This window comes from Pan paniscus, chromosome 12 (genome assembly GCF_029289425.2).
Source record: "Pan paniscus chromosome 12, NHGRI_mPanPan1-v2.0_pri, whole genome shotgun sequence".
Taxonomy (NCBI): Eukaryota; Metazoa; Chordata; class Mammalia; order Primates; family Hominidae; genus Pan; species Pan paniscus.
In genome coordinates this window covers 1,828,513-1,844,576 of record NC_073261.2, presented here as the reverse complement: position 1 = coordinate 1,844,576, position 16,064 = coordinate 1,828,513, and positions in this window count along the sequence as shown.

Below are 16,064 nucleotides of genomic sequence, written 5' to 3'. Positions count from 1 at the left end.
ATATTTCCATGTTAATACAGATAGCGGTGTAGGTAATTCCGTGTTTATACAGATGGCGGTGTAGATAGTTCCATGTTTATGTAGATGGCGGTGTAGATATTTTCAGGTTTATAGAGATGGTGGTGTAGATATTTCCATGTATAAGGAGATGGCGGTGTAAATATTTGCATGTTTATAGAGATAGTGGTGTAGGTATTTCCATGTTTATAGAGATGGCGGTGAGGATATTTTCATGTCTATGCAGATGGCTGTGTAGATAATTCCATGTGCATACAGATGGCAGTGTAGATATTTCCATGTTTAAACATATGGTGGTGTAGATATTTCCATGTTTATACAGATGACTGTGTAGATACTTCCATGTTTCTACAGATGGCGGTGTAGGTATTTCCATGTTTATAGAGATAGCGGTGTAGGTATTTCCATGTTTATACAGATAGTGTGGTAAATATTTCCATGTTTACAGAGACAGCGGTGCAGATATTTCCATATTTATACAGATAGCCCTGTAGAGATTTCTATTCTTATACAGATCGTGGTGTAGATATTTCCATGTTTATAGAGATGGCGGTGTACATATTTCCATGTTTATACAGATATCGGTGTAGATATTTCCATGTTTATACAGATTGCGGTGTAGATATTTCCATGTTTACACCGATAGCAGTGTAGATATTTACATCTTTACACAGATAGCGCTGTAGATATTTCCATGTTTATACAGATCGTGGTGTAGATATTTCCATCTTTCCACAGATAGCAGTGTTGGTATTTCCATGTTTACACAGATGACGGTGTAGATATTTCCATGTTTATACAGATAGCAGTGTTGATATATGCATGTTCATGCACATGGCGGTGTAGATATTTCCATGTTTATAGAGATAGCGGTGTAGATATTTCTATGTTTATAGAGATAGCGGTGTAGATATTTCTATGTTTATACAGATAGCGGTGTAGATACTTCCATGTTTATATAGATAGCGGTGGGGATATTTCCATGTTTATACAGATAGCGCTGGATATATTTCCATGTTGATAGAGATGGCCGTGTAGATATTTCCACATTTATACCCATAGCGGTGTAGATATTTCCATGTTTATACAGATAGCGGTGTAGATATTTCCATGTTCACATACATAGCTGTGTAGGTATTTCCATGTACATAGAGATAGCATTGTAGATATTTCCAGGTTTATACAGATGTCTGCGTAGATATTTCCATGTGTATACAGATGGCAGTGTAGATATTTCCATGTTTATACAGATCGAGGTGTAGATACTTCCATGTTTATACAGATGGCGGTGTAGATACTTCCAGGTGTATAAGGACAGCAGTGTGGTTATTTCCATGTTTATACAGATGGCAGTGTAGATATTTCCATGGTTATGCAGATAGCGATGTGGATATTTCCATGTTTATACATATAGCGGTGTAGATTTTTCCATGTTTATACAGATAGCGGTGGAGATATTTCCATGTTTATACAGATAGCGGTGTAGATATTTCCATGTTTATACAGATAGTGGTGAAGGTATTTCCATGTATATAGATATAGCGCTGTAGATATTTCCATGTTTATACTGATGGCTGGGTAGATATTTACATGTGTATACAGATGGCAGTTTAGATATTTCCATGTTTATACAGATAGCAGTGTAGATATTTCCATGTTTATACAGATAGAGGTGTAGGTATTTCCAAATATATAGAGAAAGCGGTGTAGTTATTTCCATGTTTATACAGATGGCTGTGTAGATATTTCCATGTGTATAAAAATGGCAGTGTAGATGTTTCAATGTTTATACAGATGGAAGTGTAGATATTTCCATGTTTATACAGATGACTGTGTAGATATTTCCAGGTATTTACAGATGGCGGTGTAGCTATTTCCATGTTTATACAGATAGCGGAGTAGCTATTTTCATGTTTATACAGACAGCGATGTAGATATTTCCAGGTTTATAGAGATGGCTGTGTAGATATATCCAGGTTTATACAGATGGCAGTGTAGATATTTCCATGTTTATACAGATAGTGGTGTAGATATTTCCATGTTTATGCAGATGACTGTGTAGGTACTTCCATGTTTATACAGATGGCGATGTAGATATTTCCATGTATATAGAGATAGCCATGTAGATATTTCCATGTTTATACAGATAGCGGTGTAGACATTTCCATGGTTATAGAGATGGCGGTGTACGTATTTCCATATGTATACAGATAGCGGAGTAGATACTTCCAAGTTTATAGAGATAGCGGTGTAGATATTTCCAAGTTTATAGAGATAGCGGTGTAGATATTTCCATGTTTATACAGATAGCGGTGTAGATATTTCCATGTTAATATAGATAGCGGTGGATATGTTTCCATGTTTATACAGATACCGGTGGATATATTTCCATATTTATAGAGATGGCCATGTAGATATTTCCACGTTTATACCCATAGCGGTTTAGATTTTCCATGTTTATACGGATAGCGGTGTAGATATTTCCATGTTCATACACATAGCTGTGTAGCTATTTCCATGTTCATAGAGATAGCATTGTAGATATTTCCAGGTTTATACAGATGGCTGTGTAGATATTTCCATGTTTATACAAATCGAGGTGTAGATACTTCCATGTTTATACAGATGGCGGTGTAGATACTTCCAGGTTTATACGGATAGCGGTGTGGTTACTTCCATGTTTATACAGATGGCAGTGTAGATATTTCCATGTTTATGCAGATAGCGATGTAGATAATTCAATGTTTATACAGATAGCGGTGTAGGTATTTCCATGTTTACACAGACGGCGGTGGAGATATTTCCACGTTTATACAGATAGCGTTGTGGCTATTTTCATGTTTATACAGATAGCGATGTAGATATTTCCAGGTTTAAAGAGATGTCTGTGTAGCTATTTTCATGTTTATACAGATGGCAGTGTAGATATTTCCATGTTTATACAGATAGTGGTGTAGATATTTCCATGTTTATACAGATGACAGTGTAGATGTTTCCATGTTTATACAGATGGCGGTTTAGATATGTCCATGTTTACACCGATAGCAGTGTATATATTTACAACTTTACACAGATAGCGCTGTAGATATTTCCATGTTTATACAGATCGTGGTGTAGATATTTCCATCTTTCCACAGATAGCAGTGTTGGTATTTCCATGTTTACACAGATGACGGTGTAGATATTTCCATGTTTATACAGATAGCAGTGTAGATATATGCATGTTCATGCACATGGCGGTGTAGATATTTCCATGTTTATAGAGATAGCGGTGTAGATATTTCTATGTTTATAGAGATAGCGGTGTAGATATTTCTATGTTTATACAGATAGCGGTGTAGATACTTCCATGTTTATATAGATAGCGGTGGGGATATTTCCATGTTTATACAGATAGCGCTGGATATATTTCCATGTTGATAGAGATGGCCGTGTAGATATTTCCACATTTATACCCATAGCGGTGTAGATATTTCCATGTTTATACAGATAGCGGTGTAGATATTTCCATGTTCACATACATAGCTGTGTAGGTATTTCCATGTACATAGAGATAGCATTGTAGATATTTCCAGGTTTATACAGATGTCTGCGTAGATATTTCCATGTGTATACAGATGGCAGTGTAGATATTTCCATGTTTATACAGATCGAGTTGTAGATACTTCCATGTTTATACAGATGGCGGTGTAGATACTTCCAGGTGTATAAGGACAGCAGTGTGGTTATTTCCATGTTTATACAGATGGCAGTGTAGATATTTCCATGGTTATGCAGATAGCGATGTGGATATTTCCATGTTTATACATATAGCGGTGTAGATTTTTCCATGTTTATACAGATAGCGGTGGAGATATTTCCATGTTTATACAGATAGCGGTGTAGATATTTCCATGTTTATACAGATAGTGGTGAAGGTATTTCCATGTATATAGATATAGCGCTGTAGATATTTCCATGTTTATACTGATGGCTGTGTAGATATTTACATGTGTATACAGATGGCAGTTTAGATATTTCCATGTTTATACAGATAGCAGTGTAGATATTTCCATGTTTATACAGATAGAGGTGTAGGTATTTCCAAATATATAGAGAAAGCGGTGTAGTTATTTCCATGTTTATACAGATGGCTGTGTAGATATTTCCATGTGTATAAAAATGGCAGTGTAGATGTTTCAATGTTTATACAGATGGAAGTGTAGATATTTCCATGTTTATACAGATGACTGTGTAGATATTTCCATGTATTTACAGATGGCGGTGTAGCTATTTCCATGTTTATACAGATAGCGGAGTAGCTATTTTCATGTTTATACAGACAGCGATGTAGATATTTCCAGGTTTATAGAGATGGCTGTGTAGATATATCCAGGTTTATACAGATGGCAGTGTAGATATTTCCATGTTTATACAGATAGTGGTGTAGATATTTCCATGTTTATGCAGATGACTGTGTAGGTACTTCCATGTTTATACAGATGGCGATGTAGATATTTCCATGTATATAGAGATAGCCATGTAGATATTTCCATGTTTATACAGATAGCGGTGTAGACATTTCCATGGTTATAGAGATGGCGGTGTACGTATTTCCATATGTATACAGATAGCGGAGTAGATACTTCCAAGTTTATAGAGATAGCGGTGTAGATATTTCCAAGTTTATAGAGATAGCGGTGTAGATATTTCCATGTTTATACAGATAGCGGTGTAGATATTTCCATGTTAATATAGATAGCGGTGGATATGTTTCCATGTTTATACAGATACCGGTGGATATATTTCCATATTTATAGAGATGGCCATGTAGATATTTCCACGTTTATACCCATAGCGGTTTAGATTTTCCATGTTTATACGGATAGCGGTGTAGATATTTCCATGTTCATACACATAGCTGTGTAGCTATTTCCATGTTCATAGAGATAGCATTGTAGATATTTCCAGGTTTATACAGATGGCTGTGTAGATATTTCCATGTTTATACAAATCGAGGTGTAGATACTTCCATGTTTATACAGATGGCGGTGTAGATACTTCCAGGTTTATACGGATAGCGGTGTGGTTATTTCCATGTTTATACAGATGGCAGTGTAGATATTTCCATGTTTATGCAGATAGCGATGTAGATAATTCAATGTTTATACAGATAGCGGTGTAGGTATTTCCATGTTTACACAGACGGCGGTGGAGATATTTCCACGTTTATACAGATAGCGGTGTAGATATTTCCATGTTTATGCAGATAGCGTTGTGGCTATTTTCATGTTTATACAGATAGCGATGTAGATATTTCCATGTTTATACAGATCGTGGTGTAGATATTTCCATCTTTCCACAGATAGCAGTGTTGGTATTTCCATGTTTACACAGATGACGGTGTAGATATTTCCATGTTTATACAGATGGCCTTGTAGATATTTCCATGTATATAGAGATAGCCATATAGATATTTCCATGTTTATACAGATAGCAGTGTAGACATTTCCATGTTTACAGAGATTGCGGTGTAGATATTTCCATATTTATAGAGATAGCGGTGTAGATATTTCCATGTTTATACAGGCAGGGATGAACGTATTTCTATGTGTATACAGATAGCGGTGCAGATGTTTCCATATTTATACTGATGGCTGTGTCGATATTTCCATATATATACTGGTGGCAGTGTAGATACTTCCATGTTTATAGAGATGGTGGTGTAGATATTTCCATGTTTATACAGATGACTTTGCAGACATTTCCATGTTTATACAGATGTTGTTTTAGATATTTTCATGTTTATAGAGTTAGCGGTGTAGATATTTCCATGTTTATACAGATGACTGTGTAGATATTTCCATGTTTATACAGATGGCGGTGTAAATATTTCCATGTTTATTGAGATAGCGCTGAAGATATTTCCATGTTTATACAAATCGTGGTGTAGATATTTCCATGTTATACAGATAGCGGTGTAGATATTTCCATGTTTATACAGGCAGCGGTGTAGAAATTTCTGTGTTTATACCGATCGCGGTGTAGATATTTCCATCTTTCTACAGATGGCAGTGTAGATATTTCCATGTTTCTACAGATGACTCTGTAGATATTTTCATGTTTATACATATGGGCGTGTAGATATTTCCATGTTTATACAGATGGTGGTGTAGATAGTTCCATGTTTATGGAGATGGCGGTGTAGACATTTTCTTGTTTATAGGGATGGCTGCGTAGATATATCCATGTTTATTGTGATTGCGGTGTAGATATTTCCATGTTTATACAGATGGCTGTGTAGATATTTCAGTGTGTATACAGATGACCGTGTAGATATTTCCAGGTTTATAGAGGTGGTGGTGTAGATATTTCAATGTTAACAGATGACTGTGTAGATATTTCCATGTTTATGCAGATGGCGGTGGAGATATTTCCATGTTTATACACATAGCGGTGGAGATATTTCCATGTTTATACAGATGGCAGTGTGGATATTTCCAAGTTTATACAGATAGCGGTCTAAATATTTCCATGTGTATACAGATAGCGGTGTAGATATTTCCATGTTTATACAGATAGCAGTGTAGGTAATTGCATGTTTACAGAGATAGCAGTGTAGATATTTCCATGTTTATACAGATGTCTGTGTAGATATTTCCATGTGTATACAGATGGCAGTGTAGATATTTCCATGTTTATACCGATGGAATTTTAGATATTTCCATGTTTATACAGATGACTGTGTAGATATTACCATGTTTTTACAGATGGCAGTGTAGATATTCCCAGGTTTATACAGATAGCTGTGTGCTATTTCCATGTTTATAACGATAGCGGTGTAGATATTTCCATGTTTAAAGAGATGGCTGTGTAGTTATTTCCATGTTTATACAGATGGCAGTGTAGATATTTCCATGTTTATCCAGATAGTGGTGTAGATATTTAGAGGTTTATACAGATGACTGTGTAGATATTTCCATGTTCATACAGATGGCAGTGTAGATATTTCTATGTTTATAGAGATAGGCATCTAGATATTTCCATGCTTATACAGATAGCATTGTAGACTTTTCCATGTTTATAGAGATAGCGGTGTAGGTATTTCCATATTTATAGAGAGGGCGGTGCAGATATTTCTATGTTTATACAGGTAGAGGTGTAAGTATTTCCATGTGTATAGAGATAGCGGTGCAGATATTTCCATGTTTATAGAAATAGCGATGAAGATATTTCCATCTTTGCACAGATGGCCGTTTCGATATTTAAATCTTTACACAGATAGCGGTGTAGATATTTCCATGTTTCTGCAGATGGCTCTGTAGATATTTCCATGTGTATACAGATGGCCGTGTAGATATTCCCATGTTTACAGTGATGGTGGTGTAGATATTTCCATGTTTATAAAGATGACTGTGTAGATATTTCCATGTTTATACAGATGACGGTGTAGATATTTACATGTTTATAGAGTTGGCCATGTAGATATTTCTATGTTTATACAGAGAGCAGTGTAGATATTTCTATGTGTATAGAGAGGGCGGCGTAGTTATTTACATGTTTATAGAGTTATTGTAGATATTTCCATGTTTATACAGATAGCGGTGTAGATATTCCCGTGTTTATACAGATAGCGGTGTTGGTATTTCCATGTTTATTCAACTAGCGTTGTAGATATTTCCATGTTTATACAGCACGCTTTGTAGATATTTCCATCTTTATAGAGATGGCATTGTACATATTTCCATGTTAATACAGATAGCGGTGTAGGTAATTCCGTGTTTATACAGATGGCGGTGTAGATAGTTCCATGTTTATGTAGATGGCGGTGTAGATATTTTCAGGTTTATAGAGATGGTGGTGTAGATATTTCCATGTATAAGGAGATGGCGGTGTAAATATTTGCATGTTTATAGAGATAGTGGTGTAGGTATTTCCATGTTTATAGAGATGGCGGTGAGGATATTTTCATGTCTATGCAGATGGCTGTGTAGATAATTCCATGTGCATACAGATGGCAGTGTAGATATTTCCATGTTTAAACATATGGTGGTGTAGATATTTCCATGTTTATACAGATGACTGTGTAGATACTTCCATGTTTCTACAGATGGCGGTGTAGGTATTTCCATGTTTATAGAGATAGCGGTGTAGGTATTTCCATGTTTATACAGATAGTGTGGTAAATATTTCCATGTTTACAGAGACAGCGGTGCAGATATTTCCATATTTATACAGATAGCCCTGTAGAGATTTCTATTCTTATACAGATCGTGGTGTAGATATTTCCATGTTTATAGAGATGGCGGTGTACATATTTCCATGTTTATACAGATATCGGTGTAGATATTTCCATGTTTATACAGATTGCGGTGTAGATATTTCCATGTTTACACCGATAGCAGTGTAGATATTTACATCTTTACACAGATAGCGCTGTAGATATTTCCATGTTTATACAGATCGTGGTGTAGATATTTCCATCTTTCCACAGATAGCAGTGTTGGTATTTCCATGTTTACACAGATGACGGTGTAGATATTTCCATGTTTATACAGATAGCAGTGTTGATATATGCATGTTCATGCACATGGCGGTGTAGATATTTCCATGTTTATAGAGATAGCGGTGTAGATATTTCTATGTTTATAGAGATAGCGGTGTAGATATTTCTATGTTTATACAGATAGCGGTGTAGATACTTCCATGTTTATATAGATAGCGGTGGGGATATTTCCATGTTTATACAGATAGCGCTGGATATATTTCCATGTTGATAGAGATGGCCGTGTAGATATTTCCACATTTATACCCATAGCGGTGTAGATATTTCCATGTTTATACAGATAGCGGTGTAGATATTTCCATGTTCACATACATAGCTGTGTAGGTATTTCCATGTACATAGAGATAGCATTGTAGATATTTCCAGGTTTATACAGATGTCTGCGTAGATATTTCCATGTGTATACAGATGGCAGTGTAGATATTTCCATGTTTATACAGATCGAGGTGTAGATACTTCCATGTTTATACAGATGGCGGTGTAGATACTTCCAGGTGTATAAGGACAGCAGTGTGGTTATTTCCATGTTTATACAGATGGCAGTGTAGATATTTCCATGGTTATGCAGATAGCGATGTGGATATTTCCATGTTTATACATATAGCGGTGTAGATTTTTCCATGTTTATACAGATAGCGGTGGAGATATTTCCATGTTTATACAGATAGCGGTGTAGATATTTCCATGTTTATACAGATAGTGGTGAAGGTATTTCCATGTATATAGATATAGCGCTGTAGATATTTCCATGTTTATACTGATGGCTGGGTAGATATTTACATGTGTATACAGATGGCAGTTTAGATATTTCCATGTTTATACAGATAGCAGTGTAGATATTTCCATGTTTATACAGATAGAGGTGTAGGTATTTCCAAATATATAGAGAAAGCGGTGTAGTTATTTCCATGTTTATACAGATGGCTGTGTAGATATTTCCATGTGTATAAAAATGGCAGTGTAGATGTTTCAATGTTTATACAGATGGAAGTGTAGATATTTCCATGTTTATACAGATGACTGTGTAGATATTTCCATGTATTTACAGATGGCGGTGTAGCTATTTCCATGTTTATACAGATAGCGGAGTAGCTATTTTCATGTTTATACAGACAGCGATGTAGATATTTCCAGGTTTATAGAGATGGCTGTGTAGATATATCCAGGTTTATACAGATGGCAGTGTAGATATTTCCATGTTTATACAGATAGTGGTGTAGATATTTCCATGTTTATGCAGATGACTGTGTAGGTACTTCCATGTTTATACAGATGGCGATGTAGATATTTCCATGTATATAGAGATAGCCATGTAGATATTTCCATGTTTATACAGATAGCGGTGTAGACATTTCCATGGTTATAGAGATGGCGGTGTACGTATTTCCATATGTATACAGATAGCGGAGTAGATACTTCCAAGTTTATAGAGATAGCGGTGTAGATATTTCCAAGTTTATAGAGATAGCGGTGTAGATATTTCCATGTTTATACAGATAGCGGTGTAGATATTTCCATGTTAATATAGATAGCGGTGGATATGTTTCCATGTTTATACAGATACCGGTGGATATATTTCCATATTTATAGAGATGGCCATGTAGATATTTCCACGTTTATACCCATAGCGGTTTAGATTTTCCATGTTTATACGGATAGCGGTGTAGATATTTCCATGTTCATACACATAGCTGTGTAGCTATTTCCATGTTCATAGAGATAGCATTGTAGATATTTCCAGGTTTATACAGATGGCTGTGTAGATATTTCCATGTTTATACAAATCGAGGTGTAGATACTTCCATGTTTATACAGATGGCGGTGTAGATACTTCCAGGTTTATACGGATAGCGGTGTGGTTACTTCCATGTTTATACAGATGGCAGTGTAGATATTTCCATGTTTATGCAGATAGCGATGTAGATAATTCAATGTTTATACAGATAGCGGTGTAGGTATTTCCATGTTTACACAGACGGCGGTGGAGATATTTCCACGTTTATACAGATAGCGTTGTGGCTATTTTCATGTTTATACAGATAGCGATGTAGATATTTCCAGGTTTAAAGAGATGTCTGTGTAGCTATTTTCATGTTTATACAGATGGCAGTGTAGATATTTCCATGTTTATACAGATAGTGGTGTAGATATTTCCATGTTTATACAGATGACAGTGTAGATGTTTCCATGTTTATACAGATGGCGGTTTAGATATGTCCATGTTTACACCGATAGCAGTGTATATATTTACAACTTTACACAGATAGCGCTGTAGATATTTCCATGTTTATACAGATCGTGGTGTAGATATTTCCATCTTTCCACAGATAGCAGTGTTGGTATTTCCATGTTTACACAGATGACGGTGTAGATATTTCCATGTTTATACAGATAGCAGTGTAGATATATGCATGTTCATGCACATGGCGGTGTAGATATTTCCATGTTTATAGAGATAGCGGTGTAGATATTTCTATGTTTATAGAGATAGCGGTGTAGATATTTCTATGTTTATACAGATAGCGGTGTAGATACTTCCATGTTTATATAGATAGCGGTGGGGATATTTCCATGTTTATACAGATAGCGCTGGATATATTTCCATGTTGATAGAGATGGCCGTGTAGATATTTCCACATTTATACCCATAGCGGTGTAGATATTTCCATGTTTATACAGATAGCGGTGTAGATATTTCCATGTTCACATACATAGCTGTGTAGGTATTTCCATGTACATAGAGATAGCATTGTAGATATTTCCAGGTTTATACAGATGTCTGCGTAGATATTTCCATGTGTATACAGATGGCAGTGTAGATATTTCCATGTTTATACAGATCGAGTTGTAGATACTTCCATGTTTATACAGATGGCGGTGTAGATACTTCCAGGTGTATAAGGACAGCAGTGTGGTTATTTCCATGTTTATACAGATGGCAGTGTAGATATTTCCATGGTTATGCAGATAGCGATGTGGATATTTCCATGTTTATACATATAGCGGTGTAGATTTTTCCATGTTTATACAGATAGCGGTGGAGATATTTCCATGTTTATACAGATAGCGGTGTAGATATTTCCATGTTTATACAGATAGTGGTGAAGGTATTTCCATGTATATAGATATAGCGCTGTAGATATTTCCATGTTTATACTGATGGCTGTGTAGATATTTACATGTGTATACAGATGGCAGTTTAGATATTTCCATGTTTATACAGATAGCAGTGTAGATATTTCCATGTTTATACAGATAGAGGTGTAGGTATTTCCAAATATATAGAGAAAGCGGTGTAGTTATTTCCATGTTTATACAGATGGCTGTGTAGAAATTTCCATGTGTATAAAAATGGCAGTGTAGATGTTTCAATGTTTATACAGATGGAAGTGTAGATATTTCCATGTTTATACAGATGACTGTGTAGATATTTCCATGTATTTACAGATGGCGGTGTAGCTATTTCCATGTTTATACAGATAGCGGAGTAGCTATTTTCATGTTTATACAGACAGCGATGTAGATATTTCCAGGTTTATAGAGATGGCTGTGTAGATATATCCAGGTTTATACAGATGGCAGTGTAGATATTTCCATGTTTATACAGATAGTGGTGTAGATATTTCCATGTTTATGCAGATGACTGTGTAGGTACTTCCATGTTTATACAGATGGCGATGTAGATATTTCCATGTATATAGAGATAGCCATGTAGATATTTCCATGTTTATACAGATAGCGGTGTAGACATTTCCATGGTTATAGAGATGGCGGTGTACGTATTTCCATATGTATACAGATAGCGGAGTAGATACTTCCAAGTTTATAGAGATAGCTGTGTAGATATTTCCAAGTTTATAGAGATAGCGGTGTAGATATTTCCATGTTTATACAGATAGCGGTGTAGATATTTCCATGTTAATATAGATAGCGGTGGATATGTTTCCATGTTTATACAGATACCGGTGGATATATTTCCATATTTATAGAGATGGCCATGTAGATATTTCCACGTTTATACCCATAGCGGTTTAGATTTTCCATGTTTATACGGATAGCGGTGTAGATATTTCCATGTTCATACACATAGCTGTGTAGCTATTTCCATGTTCATAGAGATAGCATTGTAGATATTTCCAGGTTTATACAGATGGCTGTGTAGATATTTCCATGTTTATACAAATCGAGGTGTAGATACTTCCATGTTTATACAGATGGCGGTGTAGATACTTCCAGGTTTATACGGATAGCGGTGTGGTTACTTCCATGTTTATACAGATGGCAGTGTAGATATTTCCATGTTTATGCAGATAGCGATGTAGATAATTCAATGTTTATACAGATAGCGGTGTAGGTATTTCCATGTTTACACAGACGGCGGTGGAGATATTTCCACGTTTATACAGATAGCGTTGTGGCTATTTTCATGTTTATACAGATAGCGATGTAGATATTTCCAGGTTTAAAGAGATGTCTGTGTAGCTATTTTCATGTTTATACAGATGGCAGTGTAGATATTTCCTTGTTTATACAGATAGTGGTGTAGATATTTCCATGTTTATACAGATGACAGTGTAGATGTTTCCATGTTTATACAGATGGCGGTTTAGATATGTCCATGTTTACACCGATAGCAGTGTATATATTTACAACTTTACACAGATAGCGCTGTAGATATTTCCATGTTTATACAGATCGTGGTGTATATATTTCCATCTTTCCACAGATAGCAGTGTTGGTATTTCCATGTTTACACAGATGACGGTGTAGATATTTCCATGTTTATACAGATGGCCTTGTAGATATTTCCATGTATATAGAGATAGCCATATAGATATTTCCATGTTTATACAGATAGCAGTGTAGACATTTCCATGTTTACAGAGATTGCGGTGTAGATATTTCCATATTTATAGAGATAGCGGTGTAGATATTTCCATGTTTATACAGGCAGGGATGAACGTATTTCTATGTGTATACAGATAGCGGTGCAGATGTTTCCATATTTATACTGATGGCTGTGTCGATATTTCCATATATATACTGGTGGCAGTGTAGATACTTCCATGTTTATAGAGATGGTGGTGTAGATATTTCCATGTTTATACAGATGACTTTGCAGACATTTCCATGTTTATACAGATGTTGTTTTAGATATTTTCATGTTTATAGAGTTAGCGGTGTAGATATTTCCATGTTTATACAGATGACTGTGTAGATATTTCCATGTTTATACAGATGGCGGTGTAAATATTTCCATGTTTATTGAGATAGCGCTGAAGATATTTCCATGTTTATACAAATCGTGGTGTAGATATTTCCATGTTATACAGATAGCGGTGTAGATATTTCCATGTTTATACAGGCAGCGGTGTAGAAATTTCTGTGTTTATACCGATCGCGGTGTAGATATTTCCATCTTTCTACAGATGGCAGTGTAGATATTTCCATGTTTATACAGATGACTCTGTAGATATTTTCATGTTTATACATATGGGCGTGTAGATATTTCCATGTTTATACAGATGGTGGTGTAGATAGTTCCATGTTTATGGAGATGGCGGTGTAGACATTTTCTTGTTTATAGGGATGGCTGCGTAGATATATCCATGTTTATTGTGATTGCGGTGTAGATATTTCCATGTTTATACAGATGGCTGTGTAGATATTTCAGTGTGTATACAGATGACCGTGTAGATATTTCCAGGTTTATAGAGGTGGTGGTGTAGATATTTCAATGTTAACAGATGACTGTGTAGATATTTCCATGTTTATGCAGATGGCGGTGGAGATATTTCCATGTTTATACACATAGCGGTGGAGATATTTCCATGTTTATACAGATGGCAGTGTGGATATTTCCAAGTTTATACAGATAGCGGTCTAAATATTTCCATGTGTATACAGATAGCGGTGTAGATATTTCCATGTTTATACAGATAGCAGTGTAGGTAATTGCATGTTTACAGAGATAGCAGTGTAGATATTTCCATGTTTATACAGATGTCTGTGTAGATATTTCCATGTGTATACAGATGGCAGTGTAGATATTTCCATGTTTATACCGATGGAATTTTAGATATTTCCATGTTTATACAGATGACTGTGTAGATATTTCCATGTTTTTACAGATGGCAGTGTAGATATTCCCAGGTTTATACAGATAGCTGTGTGCTATTTCCATGTTTATAACGATAGCGGTGTAGATATTTCCATGTTTAAAGAGATGGCTGTGTAGTTATTTCCATGTTTATACAGATGGCAGTGTAGATATTTCCATGTTTATCCAGATAGTGGTGTAGATATTTAGAGGTTTATACAGATGACTGTGTAGATATTTCCATGTTCATACAGATGGCAGTGTAGATATTTCTATGTTTATAGAGATAGGCATCTAGATATTTCCATGCTTATACAGATAGCATTGTAGACTTTTCCATGTTTATAGAGATAGCGGTGTAGGTATTTCCATATTTATAGAGAGGGCGGTGCAGATATTTCTATGTTTATACAGGTAGAGGTGTAAGTATTTCCATGTGTATAGAGATAGCGGTGCAGATATTTCCATGTTTATAGAAATAGCGATGAAGATATTTCCATCTTTGCACAGATGGCCGTTTTGATATTTAAATCTTTACACAGATAGCGGTGTAGATATTTCCATGTTTCTGCAGATGGCTCTGTAGATATTTCCATGTGTATACAGATGGCCGTGTAGATATTCCCATGTTTACAGTGATGGTGGTGTAGATATTTCCATGTTTATAAAGATGACTGTGTAGATATTTCCATGTTTATACAGATGACGGTGTAGATATTTACATGTTTATAGAGTTGGCCATGTAGATATTTCTATGTTTATAGAGAGAGCGGTGTAGATATTTCTATGTGTATAGAGAGGGCGGCGTAGGTATTTACATGTTTATAGAGATATTGTAGATATTTCCATGTTTATACAGATAGCGGTGTAGATATTCCCGTGTTTATACAGATAGCGGTGTTGGTATTTCCATGTTTATTCAACTAGCGTTGTAGATATTTCCATGTTTATACAGCACGCTTTGTAGATATTTCCATCTTTATAGAGATGGCATTGTACATATTTCCATGTTAATACAGATAGCGGTGTAGGTAATTCCGTGTTTATACAGATGGCGGTGTAGATAGTTCCATGTTTATGTAGATGGCGGTGTAGATATTTTCAGGTTTATAGAGATGGTGGTGTAGATATTTCCATGTATAAGGAGATGGCGGTGTAAATATTTGCATGTTTATAGAGATAGTGGTGTAGGTATTTCCATGTTTATAGAGATGGCGGTGAGGATATTTTCATGTCTATGCAGATGGCTGTGTAGATAATTCCATGTGCATACAGATGGCAGTGTAGATATTTCCATGTTTAAACATATGGTGGTGTAGATATTTCCATGTTTATACAGATGACTGTGTAGATACTTCCATGTTTCTACAGATGGCGGTGTAGGTATTTCCATGTTTATAG